The 7,057-nt window shown below is 44.2% G+C and overlaps 1 pseudogene; it reads left to right on the forward strand.

The window, feature by feature from the left end:
- The first annotated feature begins 5,853 nt into the window (after positions 1–5,853).
- Positions 5,854–6,170, forward strand: LOC115521879 (annotated as a pseudogene).
- The last annotated feature ends 887 nt before the right edge of the window (positions 6,171–7,057 follow it).

The following is a 7,057-nucleotide window of genomic DNA, read 5'->3' on the forward strand; positions in this document are numbered from 1 at the left end:
TGTAAAACGCTGAGAGCTCCAGCGCTGTGGCTGAGAAATATTTTAGGGTAAATGAAAGTTATCCCTCAGGAAGGAAGTGGGAAGAAAGAGAATGGCTCACAACAGAGTGGAGGGACCAGAGTTCCTTGCCCATGCCGGCAGCTGGAGCCAGCGGGGAACGAGGAGAGGCAGGGAGGTTTAGGAAAAGCAGGAAGAGACCGAAGAAGCATGATCTTGTCGTCCTTTTTTTCTATTTTCGATTCACATAAACAACGACAAAAGCTATAGATACAACTTTTAGCCTAAAGCTCAAAAGAGAAGGCACCGATTTAGTGCCACACATCACATTTCTTTACATCATGTACCAAATTTCTAAATTTGAAATACAAGGGTGGGTGGTAAGTGTTTCTTTATGTTGTAGCAACGAAAAGAGGATTTTAAAACTGAATACAGAGGCCTCCCCTTATCTGCAGGGGAATATGTTCCCAAACCCCCAATGGATGCCTGAAACCATGGATGGTACCAAATCCCATCTATTCGATGGTCTTCTGATACACACATAATTAGAATAAAGTGTAATTTGCAAATTAAGCAGGGTGAGAAATCACTAATAGAACAATCGTAAAAAATATAATAAAAGCCATGTGAATGTGGTCTCTCTCTGTCTCAAAATAATTTGTCGTACCATACTTCTTGTGACGATTGAGCTGATAAAATGCCCAAGTGATGAGGTGAAGTGAGGCGGATGGTGCAGGCATTGTGACGTCGCGTTAGGCTACCATCGAACTCCTGACCACACATCAGAATGAGGATCATCTGCTTCTAGACCCACTGCGGGCTGTGGTAACTGCTATCATGGAAAGCAAAACCATGGCTAAAGGGATACTACTGTATTCAGGTATGAAATTTGAGTTTTATTTGGTTGGTCTCCAGCAAAGTGTCCAAAAGCCTCCCGGAACGTCATTGTGTGCTTTATCGCCTATTCAGAAATACACCCTTTGCTTCCTTGGCCAGTGGCCCAGGTATTACTCGAGAGTCTTGTCCTCCTGGAAATCTCTCTCCTTACCTCGGCACACCGAGTTACCTGGCTGAGCTCACCAGCTCAAAAGGTTCACACGGCGGCCGGCCAGCGGCAGCTCTGAGCAGCGCCGAGAAGGTGATAGTTTGGACAGCTCCAGAGCCGTGACAGCAATGACCCAGAATGTGGCAGTCGTGATGGTCTGAAAGAGCTCAGCGCTTTGAAAGGGATCTTTGGTCACCCGTCTCCTCTACAGGGGAGCGCCCCGCTGCCTGTGAGTGGAGTCTTCTCTGCTGTGTGCATCTGGTCCAGCAGCTCTCAGTCTGTGTAGTAAATAATACGCTACAGAGCTGACTTAAAATACAGTTTTCTGGATCCACTCCAACAAAACTCTGTTTGGGTAAATTGAAGATCGGGCTCGGAAATCTGCTTTTTACACAAGCGTACCAAAGGGTTCTCGTGCGGGGGATCCTGGGACTACATTTCAAAAAGCTGCATTATCTCTCTTCCTTTCACCTGTAACCTCATGACACACAATTTTTAATTCTACTATGAGAAATTCAGGAGTTACAGTCCCTGTGGAAGAAATAAAATAAACAAAAGCCCCTAAGACTACAATGCTTGCAAGAGGTTTCTCTTTTCTTGACTTCTCCGATATCGCGGGGGGCTGAGCCGAGGGTTCATACGTAGGACGTGGCCAGACGATGAACTCTACAAGGGAAACTGTTCACAAGTGTAAAAGTTGGGTGTATTCAGAAGTATTTGGGAAGAGTTGAAACGTAGGCGATGCTGAAGGTGATCAGGTGTATCTTGTCACAATGATAAGTTTCACCGGTGCTTTACACATTCGGAAGGGATATAAAAAGACAGCGAGTCAGGCTCTTTCCCTGACTCCGAACTTCCTAGACTTGAAGTATCCTCGAGTCTGTGATGAAGGCTCCTCGAGTAACTTCCAGTGGCAGGAGTAGTCATTCCCCGCTGTCTTCGTTCTGTACTAGACATCTGTACCTATATGCTTAATGCTCGATAAACATGCATACGCCCGTGCTAAAATGTGTGGGAGCACGATCACTTGTGTGCAATCCAACGAACCAGAAAAATAGGCACCTGTATGTATTCCATCTCTAACCAGCTGGCTTCCTGGTACCTCCAGTTGCTGCAGCATCATCTTCAAGCGATCCACAGCAATCTCCTTCGCCGATGGAGATAGATGTAAGAGTTGCAGATCCCCACTTCTTATCCTGCTACTCTGCATCATGCACTATGCTAGGTTCTGTATATTAACACATGATCCTTGTCCTTGAGAAGCTCACAGTCTAGTGAGCAAGACAGAAATGTACGATCACCAACAATAGACGTTGACGCGTGCTTTCACAATATAATGGTATAATGGAGGCACAGGGAACAGAAGGTTGAATGGATTGGGAGAGGAAAGCTTGGCATCGCAGGGAGGTTTTAGAGGGAAGGTAATATTGAAATAGGCTTTTGAAGCAGGAGCTGGTAGTATGACGGAGGGGAAGAAGGCACCACGGACAACATCTGTAAGACTCGGGGGTGTGAACAACTGTTGGGTCTAGGACAGGAGGAAGGTGGGGCAGTGAGAGTGTGGCAGTCATGACCAGAGAAGTAGAACAAGATCACATTGTGGAGGGCCATGCTAAGGGGTTTGAATCATCTCCTACTGGAAGTAAGCGGGGGGAAATGTGATCCAGAAAGCCAACTTGTTGACAACATGTAGGAGGAACTGGAGAAGGTGAAAACTGGAGGAGTAATGTAGGAAATCTGCAAACCTCTAGGCCAGGGAGGATGAGAGCCTGACCTGGAGCTCAGACAGTAGAGATGAAGACAATGGTATGGATTTGAGAATACTTCAGAGGCCAAATCCATGGTCCATGCCAATCAGTTGGTTGTAAGGAGAGGGAGCATGACCTTGGATAAGAGTAGATAACTCAGTCAGCAGGCCGCATGCCACACGTGGAATATGGATCAGACAGTCAGCGTGGCGAAAGACCTAACAATTTGTACAGCTAGTCTCCAAAAGTGTCCTACCAGTTAGGATTGCCAGATAAAATACCTATTAAATTAAATTAACTCAGAATGTTGAGTTAAATGTGAATTTCGGATAAACAGAAAAAAATTTTCTAGTAGGAGTATGCTCCAAATACCGCATGGGACCTACTTGTACAAAAAACAATGTTGTTCGTCTGAACATAAAATTGAACTAATGATCCTGGTCACTGTTTTTTTTGCCTTCCCCCTCTCTCCAGATCTGGCAACGCTACACTCTTTTCAGTATTATTATAACAGCTCGTTTCTCAATCCGCCTGATCAATACCTTGCCAACCCAAAATGGTAAGAGCTCAAATTTTTCCCCAAATGGAGATCATTTCCTACAATTTCTGTGACTTGTCAGTGCTCTCCGCCTTCCTTCCGCGGATGTGATCATTCCTCCATCATGCTGCTCACCAGCTCAATGCCATTTGCTCCACTACCCCATACGTGGCTTGATGCTGAATGACTCTCCTCTACTCCTGCCCCAGTCCCACTGGGCACCTACTTCACTGTCGCCGATGTCTGGAATCTCTCACCTCTTGAACCTACCTCCACGTCTCACGTGTTTGTATTTCCTTCAGTTGAATAGGGAAGGCTCTTCCCCCCCATTTTATCTCTTGGTTTATAAGGAAATAAGTGTTTTCCAATAGCTATTTTGGCCCTTGTGATGCCATTCTTCCCCCTGCCCCCAAATTTTACCACACAACCCAAGGAGTAAAATCAATTTTCCAAAGAGCTTCTGGTACATTCAAGTATAATCTCACATGGAGAGGCCATGTTGCTGAAACCAGCCATCGCACGGGACATGCCCCTTCTGACTCAGCCACTCTGCAACCGAGTCGACATTTATCACCATAACTATGGCTTCATTTTAGCTTTCATTTTCTTATTCATTTCAGCGTTGGCCATTCCTACAGTATCTCTTCTCTGGACTCTCTTTTAAATCAGTTATAACATCTGTGGTCCCTCATTGATCCACGAGTTAAGGAAAATCTTTAATGTGTATTTATTTTATATCTCTGTGAGAGTCCTAATTTTGCCTTTTTTGATAATTGTATTTTAAACAGAGCCAATAAATGATTCCTCTGCCAGTAAGGGCTGTACAACTTGTTTATATTGTAGCCGCAACCACGATCTGCAAAGCACTTCTCCCACGATCTGCAAAGCGCTTCTCAGAATTTCTCTTCTGCAATGTATTTTCTCCATTGCTTTTATCTGACACTGGTTAATCTGAGGTTTTTGTGCATATACAGAGAGTTAATAAAGAGTAGTTATTAACTGCTCTGGGAAGTTAATAACGTCTAAATTGGAGGGACATTATATGATAATCTGAACAAATTAATCATTTAAAAAGTAGCAGCACCTTAGTCCTTTTCCAATTTGCAAAAACCTGAGAAATGAAAATACTACGCTTACATAACACAAGCAGGCACCCAGAACATAGACCCAGTGACGCTATCTGTCCAGCGTCCCAAGCTTTTCTTGGGAAACTCAATCTGCCTTTCTCTTCTGGTTTGGTCATACAACCAGTTAGCCCTCTTCACTCGGCTACTCTGTCTGTGTTTACTGAGGACCCATTTCATGGCCTTGAAAATGCAAAGATGGATAGACACAGTCCCACAGACAGACTATTCCAATAAGGGTGCCGGGTAGTATAGGACGGGGCAGACAGCCCAGAAAGGACAGATGTCTCGCCTTCACTTGCAGGTCATGAAGGCACTTAAATTGAGACCTAAGAGGGGCACCTCAAAGGCTCTGTCGGTTAAGTGTCTGACTTCAGCACAGGTCATGATCTCATGGTCATTGAGTTCGAGCCTCGCGTGGACAGCTCGGAGCCTGGAGCCTGCCTCAGATTCTGTATCTCCCTCTCTCTGCCCTCCCCCGCTTGTACTCTGTCTCTGTTGCTCTCTGTCTCTCTCTCTCTCTCTCTCTCTCTCAAAAGTAAAGAAACATTAAAAAATTTTTTTTTTCAATTGAGACCCTGAGAGCTGCAAAGCGGCTAACCAGTGCAGGAATGGGAATTCGAGCTTCTAAGACTGGGACTTGTACATGCAAAAGCCTAAGGGTGACAGAGTGCATGCTGCACTCAGAGACTACCAGCCATCCAGCACATAGATGCAATAAAGGATAGTGTGGACGAAGGCAAGAGCCAGACTACTGTCTGCTATATCTAACTGGAGAAAAAAAGCAAACAATAATATCCAGCATTTCTCAGATGCTTACTAGATACCAGGGATTATAATAAGCATTTTACAAGTATTGTTGCATTGAATCCTCACCAAGTTTCTGAAATTTCCCTCTTTGTATCGTCTCTTAACGGCAAAACTAATATATGCTTGTTCTTTTTCTTCTACAATTTTTTTTAACGTTCATTTTTGAGACAGAGAGAGACAGAGCATGAATGGGGGAGGGTCAGAGAGAGAGAGAGAGAGAGAGAGACAGAATCTGAAGCAGGCTCCAGGCTCCGAGCTGTCAGCACAGAGCCAGACGCGGGGCTCGAACTCACGGACCGCGAGATCATGACCTGAGCCGAAGTTGGACACTTAACCGACTGAGCCACCCAGGTGCCCCAATATATGCTTGTTCTAACACATTAAAGAATCTCCCAAACACTAACCCCCCAGCAAAAGTGACAATCTGGCTTTTATTCTTTCACGTACTTTTCAGTGCTTACCCAGCAGATATAAATATACGACACATAGATATTTGTAGGAAGATGGGTTTATACTCTGACGCTCTTGGCAGCGGCTTTTTAAAGAACCCATGTAGCTCTTTCTTTCTGAGCCAATAGCGCTCTGGCGAACATGGTGAATGTTCCTGAGACCCGCCGGACTCTCCAAGAGGTGTGCCAAGCCCCAACCCCACAAAGTGACCCCGTACAAGAAAGGCAAAGATTCTCTGTATGCCCAGGGAAAGCGGTGTTAGGATAGGAAGCAGAGAGGCTATGGTGAGCAGACTAAGCCGATTTTCCGGAAAAAGGCTGACACTACAAAGAAGACTGTGTTGAGGCTTGAATGTCTTGAGCCCCAACTGCAGCTCTAAGAGAATGCCCGCTGTGAAGACAGGAAAGCATCTTGAACTTGGAGGAGATAAGAGAAAGGGCCAAGCGATCCGGTTCTAAGCTTCAGATTTTGTTATATTATGAAGATGAAAAAATCTGGAGGTTATGTTCGAAAACAAAACAGTACACATGGATATCCTTCCAGGTCAATACACACAAATCTAAATCACTCTTTTAAGCATACACATAATAGCTTACAGTAAGAATGTGCCAGAATTTATTCATCTGTAACTCTACTAATAGACATTCAAGGGCTTATCCCCCCCACTACAAATGATACTGAAATAAACACATCTTGGTAAATACATCCTTATATACTGATGCTTTCATTTTTGTAGCGTAGATTCCCCCACAGTGGGGAGGTACATTGAAAATTTTAGAGACACTGTAACAGTGAATTGTTAATGTTCTTTGCAACCTATTCATTTTTATGCCTCTGCAAAGTTGCAGAAAATAAATGGTTTCTCCAGGCAACTCCACGAGCGGTGCACAGAATGATGAGGTCCTCAGGTCTTTTTTTATGGTCAACCTGAATGTTTTAGGCTAAATTTTACATACTTGGACAATGAGACCGAAAAAAAATATGTTGAATGATAAAACATCTCCTTATACCCACATCCTTTCATTTGCTGCTGAGGGGCTCTTTGCTCACTGCTAGGTTTGAGCAGGTGCTAGGCTGTCAGACTGCCAGATTCTAGGTGGAGAAGTCATCAAATCGTGAATGAATGCCTGTCATCATGGTCACATGACACGCCCCTTCTGACGGAGCCACGCTGCAATCGAGTCAAAATTTATCGCCCGAACCACTTCATTTTTAGAAATATAAGAAAACACATTCTTAGAACTATTTGCCACGTAATATATTTTTTTAAAGATTTATTTGCATTACTCCTCACTAGGTTTGGAGAATGTGGCAGAAATGGCCCTTTAAAAAAAAAGACAAAGAC

The sequence above is a fragment of the Lynx canadensis genome, chromosome C1 (assembly GCF_007474595.2).
Source record: "Lynx canadensis isolate LIC74 chromosome C1, mLynCan4.pri.v2, whole genome shotgun sequence".
NCBI lineage: Eukaryota > Metazoa > Chordata > Mammalia > Carnivora > Felidae > Lynx > Lynx canadensis.